Raw genomic sequence first — 11513 nt, 5'->3', positions numbered from 1 at the left:
TATTCCAAGAAAATAATGAAGATCCCCCAAGTCTTTGAGAGAAAATTTGGCATTTAAGGCAGCAGTGTAGTGTGAGATAAGCTTAGGATCACTGCCTGTGATGATAATATGATCAACATAGACAAGAATAACTGTCATGGACAAGGGTGTATGCCTTATAAAGAGACTATGGTTAGATTTTGATGAAACAAATCCCAATGATAGAAGGCAGTGATGTAACTTGTCAAACCAAGCTCGAGGAGCTTGTTTGAGGCCATAGAGAGCTTTGTGAAGTTTGAAGACCAGTTCAGGAGATTCAGGACTATCAAAACCAGGTGGTTGAAGCATGTAAACTTCTTCCTGTAAATCCCCATTTAAAAAAGCATTCTTGACATCGAGTTGCTTGATTTCCTAACCTTTCGAAAGAGCTAGAGTGAGAACAACCCTGATGGTAACAGGCTTAACAACAAGACTAAATGTTTCTGTAAAGTCAAAACCAGGTTGTTGGTGAAAACCTTTAGCAACAAGTCTGGCTTTGAGCTTTGAGACACTTCCATCAGGATTCTCTTTGATTCTATAAACCCACTTGGACCCAATAACAGTTCTTCCAGGTGGTAACCTGACAAGAGTGTAGGTTCAATTTTTCTTGAGAGCTAGAATCTCTTCAGCCATTGCATTGTTCCACTGTAAGTTTTGTAAAGCCTGCTTCAGAGTGGTTGGAACTTGAGTAGTCAAATAGACCTTAGGTTTCTTAATGCCACATTTAGCTCTTGTTTGCATAGAGTGGGCATTGACAGGAGCTACTGTGGCAGTAGGAACATTATCAGCTGCAGCAGCAGTAGGAGCAGTAGCTGGTGTAGACTAAGTTTCATGAGTAGGAGCAATAGTTGCAGATGATTGAAGTTGGCTCTCTGGTTTAGGAGAAGCAGCAAGCATTGGTGGAACCAAATTCCTAAAGATAGTTGTTGTGCTGGTGCCCTGAAAATTCTAATCTCCATCTCTCTCAACCACAACATTGTCACCAGATGCATGTGTAGTTGAGGAAGAAGGAGAATCAGTGGTAGCATTAGTGGGAAATAATAGATCAACATTATAATGACACTCAGAAATAGGAATTTTGCTAAAGATGCCAGACTCTGATTTGTGAGATTGGGAAGTGGTGGAATTTAAATGCCGATGTGGAAATGTGGACTCATCAGAAATAACATCCCTAGAGATGTATAGCCTACCAGATGGGTCAAGACACTTGTAACCTTTATGGTTCAAGCTATAGCCAATGAAAGTGCAAGGAGAAGATCGATACTCAAGCTTGTGTTTGTTTTATGGTCGAATATTGGGAAAACATTTACAACCAAAAACTTTAAAGGAAGAGTAATCTGGTGTAATGTTGAACAAGACTTTAATTGGGGATTTCAGAGATAGAACAGGTGTTGGGAGCTTATTGTATAGGTAGACAGCTGTCCTAAAAGCCTCATCCCAATATTTTAAAGGTAGGTTGGCTTGAGCTAAGAGAGTTAGGCCATTTTCCACTATATGCTTGTGTTTTCTTTCAACAATTCCATTTTGTTCATGGGTTGTGGGACATGGTTTTCTGTGAATGATACCAGCCTCTTGAAGAGACTGTGTGAATGACCTGTATTCCCCTCCCCAATCCGATTGAAAGACCTTAATTTTGGTTCCTAATTGAAGTTCAACCTCAGCCTTAAAAATGTGAAATGCCTTAATGGGATCAGATTTAGTTTTAAGCAAGTACAGCCATGTGAATCTCGAGTATGCATCAATGAAGTGTATATAGTACTTATAGTCATTGTGAGATGTAGTGAATGATGGACCCCATAAATCAGAATGGACAAGTTTAAAAGAGGCAGTATAGCAAGAGTCAGATGACTTAGGAAAGGGAAACTTATGGATTTTGCCTAAACAACAAGATGAACAAACTGAATGTGGAGTTTTATTCACATTGGAAATATTACATTTGGAGAGTACATTTTTGACAATCCGTTCAGAGGGATGTCCTAAACGATTAGGCCATAGCTCATACTCATTAGTAGGAGCTTTACATTTGACACAAAGACTGAAATTAACATGCTGAGATTGTGTGGTGGTGGCTATGTTCGTACAGTGCAGGGGTGTGAGATTAGAGCTGCTACATGGTGTTGGAGAGTCAGACCATTGTATTTGACTCGAATCAAAAGTATATAGGTCATTGTGATGTCTCCCAGTCAGCAGAGTTGTATTACTCATCTGGTCCTTGACAAAACAGAAATTGTGGTAAAACACAAAATAGACATTATTGTCAGCAGCAAACTTAGACACACTAAAGAGGTTTTGTTGGGTTTTATGCCCTAAATAAAACTCATTTCAATATAATCAGATTTACTTATTAATATTGTAAAGACCGCATATGATTAGTATCTTGAATTATTAAATAGTTAGGGTTTATGTATGAGATTAAATTAATATTTATGAAATGCATATTTTGGAAATATATTTAATATCATATATATTATTATGCTATTTTATGTAAATTACTCAATTTCTGTGATTGTGTTCGGAAGCCGTAGAAAGCGACGTTGGGCCTTTAGAGAATTGTATTTTATGGTTTAGAATATTATCGGGGTATCTTTGTTAGGTGTTAGCGGCGTTGGAGTTTTCGGGGTTTAAAAAAATGGCTAGTTTACCCTTGGAAGTTAGTAACTATTTTTATTTTAGTTAAAGGGCAAAAAGGTCTTTTCCTTGGTTAATTATTTGGCCTCTAGTGGCTTTGTAGGGGCTGGTTATATCTTTTATTAAGATATAAAAGAATTAATTTAAATTAGAAACAAGAGAAAACTTAACATTGAAGGAAAACTTAGAATTTCCAAGCCTCTCTCCTTCTCTCTCGAACACCAAAGAAAAACCAGCTGGGAATTGTTGTGGTTAGCTCAATTTGTGTGATCTTGATTGATTAGAACACTCCAATTCAAGGTAAATAATTCTAGCTCTCCTTCCCTTGATTTTTTCCTAAGCTTAATGTAAGTTTTATGCATGAATTTGGGTGTTTAGGGTACTGTAGGTTTGGGATGGTTTGTTTTCGTGTTTAGGGATTAGGTGGGGAGTATGTTGTTTGATTTGAGCTGATATGGTAAGCTTTGTTGAGGTTTGGCTAAGGTTTGAGTTTGAAAACTCAAACCTTGACCTTTAATGGTGAATTGATGATTAGTGTTTGTTGATGAGTTTTACTGCTTGGTTTTAGTTTATTATGGTATGTACAGATGTTCTGGAAGTTATTGAGAAGTTCGGGGTTGATTGGAGTTAAGGGGATCGGTTTTAGGGTTCCCAGCACAGAACCGGTCGACCGGTTACGGGGACCGTAGAACCTGGCCGACCCAGTTGGTAGCCAGGAAACGGGGTTCCGGTTGGGAGCCGGTCTGCCGGTTGGGACTTTTTCCCGAGCCCTAGTTTTTCCCGTTTTCAAGTAATTTAGGGTGTTGGCATCCTTTTTATCGATAGGGTTAAGGTTAGTCTATATTTTAAATCCCCGTAATGTGTTTAGCGTGTCTCTCATCGGATTTTGAATGTTATGGTTTAGGGCCCTGCAAAGCGTCTAACTGCGTTTCCACTCAGGCTGACCGGCACACTTGAGCACGGAACGAGGTAAGATAGCGTAAGAATATATATAAGAATATATGATTGTTTATTTGTTGCACTACTAACACTACAAAACTGCAAAATCCAAGTAAGGCCCATTACTCTACATGGCCGGCCACTTGGAATGATTTTTCAAACTGATATTTTCTTTATTTTAATGCCAAATAATTCAAACCTAACCCTAGTGGAATGCTATAAATAGATAGTGAAGGCTTCAGGAAATTTACACTTAAATTTTCTACTTTTTCATTCAGAAAAAACTGAGCCTCTCTCTCTCCCTATCTTTGGCCGACCACTACCTCTCTTTCTTCTTCCTAAAGATTTTGAAATTCTTAGTGTTAGAGTAGTGCCCACACACAGCAAGTGATACCTCAATCATAGTGAGGAAGATCGTGAAGAAAGACTTTCAGCAAGAAGGAGTTTCAGCACTAAAGAATCAGAGAAAGAGATCCAGGTTCAGATATTGATAATGCTCTGCTACAGAAAGGAATCAAGGGCTAGATATCTGAACGTAAGGAGTCATTATATTCCGCTGCACCCAATGTAAGGTTTACTAAACTTTATATGTGTTTATTTCATCGTTTTAGAAAGTTCATATTTAGGGTGTTAATCAACATACTTGTGAGTAGATCTAAGATCCTGGTAAAATAATTTCCAACAGGTTTTTTGTGATTTCAGGAACATGAAGTAAATGATTTAAAGCTAGAGGTTTTGAACATGTATCTGAGAGTATGAAGGAGTTACCCATTTGAGAAACAGGAAGGCCAGTGCCATTTCCAACATATAGTTGATATGGTCCCTCACAATCTGCTGGTGTCATCAGGTTTTGACCATTTGGAGTGCAGTGTGTTGTTGCTCCAAAATTTGGATACCAGTTATCATCTGAAGCTTGACTGGTTTGAGCAACATTGGCTTGTGTTTGAGAGGTGTCTGTAGGTGGAAAAACTCCTGTAAAACTCTTGTCAAATCGGTAAAAGCAGTCAATAACAGAGTGTCCCAATTTGTGACATAATTGGCACTGAATTCGATTTGATGGAGTGGGAAATCTGCTTCCTCTTCCTCTTCCCAGTGTATTAGTTTGCATATTGTTGGATTGGCCACGTGGTGGGGGATATTGACCTCGAGGATTGCCCCTGTAATTGTAGTAAGGAGGAAAAGATGGAAATGGAAAACCAGGAGGGGGGTACTGACCTCGATTTTGGGCAGGGTACTTTCCATTTCGATACGTGTTGGTAAAGAAGGCTTCCATAGTAGGATCTTGATCAGTGGTAGCCATATGCACACTAGATTCAGATTCTTGATCTTCTTTTTCAATTCGAGATTAAGAGGCCAGAAGAAGAGCTTCAATCTCACCAACCAAATATCCTTCCATTAGAGTGTTGGTGGAGATGATGAAAGTGTCGTACTCACTTGGCAATCCCTTGAAAATTGCTGCAATATGGTCACGATCGGAGAGAACTTCACCTACAGATGCAAGGAGATCAACGTGTTGTTTAACTTTAAGAAGGTAATCATTGAGATTCGAGTTGCCTTTCTTGAGTTTCTGTGGCTTATTTCTAAACTCCAGAATCTTGGAGGAGACTTTGAGGGTGTAGTGTTGCTCAAGAGCTTTCCAGATCTGGCGAGCTAAGTTGCATCCCACCATTTGAGTTAATAAACTCTCTGTCATAGAAAAGAGAAGCCAAGACACAATGAGTTGGTCTTGAACATCCCAATCTATGTATTCTGGGTTGTATCTATGTGCGATGTGATCTGCATCAGTGAGGAACTGAGGGGGGGATCAGTGTCTTGGATGAACTGAAGAAGACGATTTCCACGAATTGAAGCCAAGATTTGTTGTTTCCAGAGTAAGTAATTGTGATCGTTAAGCTTTATTGAGACAGTGTGATTGAAGTAGAATGTGCCATCTTCTTGATGATTTCGAGTTCTTGAAGCAGATTGAGTTCCTTGCTGTTGATTTGAGCCGCCATTACCCACAGTAGCAATATTCGCCATTAATGGCGGAAAAGGCTCTGATACCATGTTGGATTGGTTAAGTCTTCTAGACATTGCAGCATTGAGAAAGTTACAGAAAGAGAAAGAAAGAAGAACAGAGAGAATGAGAAAGAAAAAGAGAAAGAGAGAAAGAACTCTTCATTGATTAAGCACACTTGATACAAGACTTATATAGTACAAGAACCAAAGGCACTTAACCAATACACTAACCAAAACCAGTAAAGACTTGAAAACATGTTAACCAAAGTTAACCACTAACCAACTTAACAGGCACAACAGAATGATAGTTACACCTAACTGTCATAATTGTCCTTACAAACTGTGATGTTAAGGTTGGTAACGAGTCATGTGTGTGGCGGTGTTAGCTAGGGATCACACGAGGACAGTTTTATGGGTAGCAGCTAACATGCTCAACTTCTTGGATCTATTGATTGGCGAAGCTGCGACGTGTCGGTTAGCGTTAGAATTGGTTGTTTCGATGAAGCACTGTTTTGTCTTGATTGAGAGTGATTCGGAAAAGATTATCAAAGCACTAAAAGGAATCTACTCCATTTGGAACATTGATAATTATATTAATATTTGTAATCAATTCTCTAATCATTTTTTATGCTGTAATTTCTCATTTATTTCTAGATGTTATCGTTGGATTTATTTTTACCAGGATCTTAGATTTACTAATAAGTATGTTATTTAACATCCTAAATATGAACTTCTAAAATGATATGAAATAAACACATATAAAGCATAAGAAACCTTACAGTGGTTGCAGCGGAATATAATGTCTCCTTCCACTCAAATCTCTAATCCTTGTATCCTTTATGTAGCAGAGTATCACCAAGATCTGAGTCCGAATGTCCTTCTCTTGAATCTGGATTCTTCACAGCCTTACACACTATGATTGAGATACCACTTGATGTGTGTGGGCACTCACTCACTCACTATAGGCTTCGGTTTTCAGAAGAGAGGAAGAAAGAGAAGGTAGCGGCTAGGTATATGGAGAAGGCTTTAAGTTTTTCTCTGAAGGAATGAGATGCATCATCTTTTTTCTGAAGCCATCACTACCTATTTATAGCAAACCACCTAGGGTTATGTTAGATTTATTTACCATTAAAATAATGAAAAAAATAAATGATAAATAGACTACATAGTGGCCTGCCATGTATAGGATAATGGGCCCCACTTTGCAATTTTGCCATTTCATCATTTTTACATCTCATTTTCTCAAAAACGCCAATTTTTCAATTTAACCACTTAAATGCCAATTCTAATTATTTAATAACTAAAAATTAATTATTAGATAATATTGTCATTTAATATATTTATTAATTATACTAATCAAACTCTCTTAATTAACAAATGAACCCTAGAAATTCTTTCTTCACAATTTTGCCCTTGCTTAGTGAAAATTCATAAACTAGACATAGTCTAATTTTAGAATTATAATTGATTAATCAAAATCAATTAATTGAGTCTTATAAGTAGTATTGTCTCAGCTAGTATGGGGACCATGGGCCTATATCTCTGAGCTTCCAATAAGCAGACCAAGAACTTACCAGGTAAATTACTTATTAATTCCTTGTTGCATCCACTCATATAACTTGAAATTGCACTCTCAATTATATAGAACGCTTTATATGTTCCACGATATAGATACGCTATCAATTATCCATTGTTATAATCTCAATAATCAATGATCCTCTATAGATGATTTACATTATATAGGGATTAAATTATCGTTACACCCTTCAACGTATTTTATCCTTAAAACACTTAGCCACCTATAAATGATATTTCAGTGAACTAAATATAATCACTGAAATGAGTACTCAACCATTTATCTTTGTTTTCCAAACTCGAAGGATATCATCATTTCACTTCTATTTGCTAGATAGAAGTTATAGATTCCATATCTATGTTTAGCGCTCCCACTCAATTGCACTACCATGTTCCCAAAATGTACGTATCAACCTGACCAAAAAGTAGGCTTAACTAACAAATCAATGAACATGTATAATACTCTTGAGATCGAACCTAACCATATCAAGATTAAGATCATTTGATCTAGGATCAACTAGGTGATATTGAATTGAATAGATATTATGGTAAGTTTAATATATATGAATCAAAGTTCAATATCGGTTCCTTCCAATGCATACTCCATGCATCCAACCCAAGCTTTACTTTAACTAATTCCCTGGAAAGAACATAGCACTTATCTAAGGTGCAAGTAAACTATGTTGTAGATTGTCATATCAGTTAAACCCTCTGTGTACTGATAAATCTAGGAATATATATTTAATCACATAATCTTGATTACTTTCCACTGTGCTCACAATAAACAAGAACATAAATGTGATAAGGATTTGGATGAATTTATAAATCAAATAAACATATAAATGATAACATGAACCAAATGACACACAAAGTGATGAAAATACTTCTGTTTCTTTATTGATATTTCAAAAGATAAAGATTATATTGAAATAGAGTTTTATTTAGGGCATAAAACCCAGCAAACTTCTACTTGCACTAATATAAAATAATCAGTACATTTCAATTAATCCTAAATTCTGACGGTGCTTTTCAAATGCAGTTCCTGCCAAGACCTTGGTGAATGGATCAGCTAGGTTGTCCTCTGTGTCCACTTTTTCCACAAATACATCCCATCTTGCCACATACTCTCTGATGATGTGATATTTCCTTTCTATATGCTTGCTTCTCTTGTGGCTTCAAGGCTCTTTACTGTTGGCTATGGCTCCAGTGTTATCACAAAGCAAAACCAGTAGTTTTTCCATTCCAGGGACGACACCGAGTCCAGTGAAGAACTTTCTTAGCCAGACAAGTTCTTTTGCAGCCTCTGCAGCAGCTATGTATTCTGCCTCCATGGTAGAGTCTGAAATGGCGGTTTGTTTAGCACTTCTCCAAACCACTGCTCCACCCCCAAGAGTAAACACCATCCTAGATGTAGATTTCATGTCATCAAGACATGCCTGGAAATCTGAATCGGTATAGCCTACGGTATTTAAAGCACCACCCTTGTAGACTAACACGAATGGCGATACAGCATTCCAAAGTTCCTGTCTTGGATTTGTCTGATACATGCTCACGATTCCTACTGCATAACAGATGTTAGGTCTAGTGCATAACATAGCATACATTAGACTCCCAACTGCAGAAGCATAAGGAACCCTTCTCATGTCCTCTATCTCTTGAGGATCAGTGGGACACTGTTCCTTAGATAGACGGATACCAAATCTAGAAGGCATGGTTGGCCCTTTGGTGTTGGTCATTGAGAATCTCTCTAAAACCTTATCTATGTAAGTTGTTTGAGAGAGAGAGAGCAAGGAATTTGTTCTTCCAGTTTCTGATAATCTGAATACCGAGAACATAGGCAGCTTCACCCAAATATTTCATTTCGAATTGAGTATCTAGCCATTCCTTGATGTTAGTCATTTTCTTGACATTATTGCCAATGATCAAAATGTTGTCAACATAAAGGACCAGGAATACTACTACTTGGTTTTCTTTGAGTTGATAAACACAAGGTTCATCTTCATTCTGAAGAAAGTCGTAGGTCTTGATGATTTCATCAAACCTTTTGTTCCAGGAGCGAGAAGCTTGCTTAAGTCCAGAAATGGACCTATTGAGTTTGCAAACTTTCTTTTCCTGCCCTGGAAGAACATAGCCTTCTGGTTCCTCCATATAGATGGTTTCTTCAAGAATTCTGTTAAGGAAAGTTGTCTTGACATCCATTTGCCAGATTTCATAATCGAAAGCGGCTGCGATGGAGAGAAGAATTCGGATGGATTTGAGCATGGCGACCGGACTAAAAGTTTCCTCATAGTCCACGCCTTCTCTTTGGGTGTAACCCTTGGCGACCAGTCTAGCTTTAAAAGTTTCGACTTCACCTCCAGTGACTCTTTTCTTCTTGTAGACCCACATACATCCGATTGGACGATAGTCATCGGGTGCGTCTACATATTCCCAGACTTTGTTCTTTTTCATGGAATCCATTTCTGAATCCATGTCGACTGACCATCGTTTCCGTTCTGAACTTGCCATTTCCTGTTTATAGGTTAATGGGTTGTCATCAATACCGTCACCAACGACCATATTGATTTCACCATCCAAGCCATAACGAGATGGTTTAGTAGAAACCCTCCCACTACGACGAGGAGCGGTGATCTACTAAACAGGAACTTTAATGGTAGTTCTCTCAGTTATTTCGACTGAGGGAGTGGGATTATCCACTACTTGAGTAGAAAAGGATGGAACATCAGAAGGTGTTATACCTGAAAGCATTTCCTCTAACACAACTTTACTTTTCGGTTTGAAGTCTTTAATATAATCATCTTCAAGGAAAGTAGCATCTGTAGAAACAAACACTTTGTTATCCTTGTGACTATAAAATAGTCCACCCCTAGTCTCTTTAGAATTTCTGACAAACATGCAAACTTCAGTTCGCGATTCCAGTTTGCCTTCTTTCTTTCTCAAGACATGAGCAGGGCACCCCCAAATCCTATAATGGCGTAAACTAGGTGTACAACCATTCCATAGTTCGACGGGTGTCTTAGGAACTGATTTAGATGGAACAACATTTAGAATGTCGTTTGCCATCTGTATAGCATATCCCCAGAAGGACGTAGACAGAGTTGAATAACTCAGCATAGACCTAACCATTTCCAAAAGAGTGTGATTTCTTCTCTCTGCTACTCCATTTTGTTGTGGAGTGCTAGGGGCAGTATATTGGGATTCAATTCCAAGTTCAATTATATGATCTTTGAACTGCATATCCATATACTCTCCACCCCTATCAGTTCGCAAGATCTTTAATTTTTTACCTAATTGGTTTTGCGCCAAAGCATGAAATTCCTGAAACTTTTCAAACGCTTCAGATTTCTTTTGCATTAGGTAAATAAAACTATATCTAGAGAAATCATCAATGAAAGTGACGAAATACTCATAACCACCTCGGGCTTTGACATTCAGGGGTCCACAGACATCTGAATGTACTAACCCTAGGGTTGTTTGGCACGCTCTCCCTTTGTAGAGAAAGAACGTTTGGTCATCTTTCCTTCTAGGCAAGACTCGCATACATGTAATTCACCTAAGATGACATTTTTCAATGGACCGTCTTTGGTTAACCTATTGAGTCTATCATAGCCTATGTGACCTAAACGTAAATGCCATAGATAAGTTTGATCATCATTATCAATCTCGTTTCTTTTAAGGTTTCTCAGTCTAGCAACATTGAAAAGTTCATTGTTTAGTGTGATTTGTATATCCGATCTCAAAACATAAAGCCCTTGTTCCATGTGAGCAACACATAATTGAAATCCATTACGAGATATAGTGCAAACAGTACTCGAAAAATTCAATTTATAAAATTGTGTTTGTAAACATGAAACACTAATCAAGTTTCTACTAAAGTTTGGAATAAATAAAACATTTTCTAAAATTAAAAATTTTTTTTGAAACTTGAGGCAGGCTCTTCCTTTGGCTTGGACCGAAACTAACTCGCCATTTCCAACTTTAAGCTTTAACTCCTTTGGGTGCAGATGTTCCCAAGTTTCAAGCAGTTGCAATGAAGAACAAACATGGTTAGTAGATCCAGAATCAACAATCTATAAGGATTTGTCATTCTCTAAAACATATGATTCAAAGACAAAAGCATTATCTTCGTTCGAATTGTTTAGAAGCCTGGGACATCGTTCTTCCTGATGGCCCTTCTCATTACAATTTGAACATTGAAGAATATGACTATCAATTGTACTTGAAGAAGCAGCTTTGTTAGAAGCTTCATGCTTAATCCTTTTCCTCTAATTAAAGTTTGCAAAACCAGGAGGTGGCATTGCAATCAGATTCCGTTCATGAGCTCGTAATTCTGCTTCGAGCTTATCCATGTCGAA

Source organism: Cannabis sativa, chromosome X (genome assembly GCF_029168945.1).
Source record: "Cannabis sativa cultivar Pink pepper isolate KNU-18-1 chromosome X, ASM2916894v1, whole genome shotgun sequence".
Lineage (NCBI taxonomy): Eukaryota > Viridiplantae > Streptophyta > Magnoliopsida > Rosales > Cannabaceae > Cannabis > Cannabis sativa.
This window is presented reverse-complemented; position numbering follows the sequence as displayed.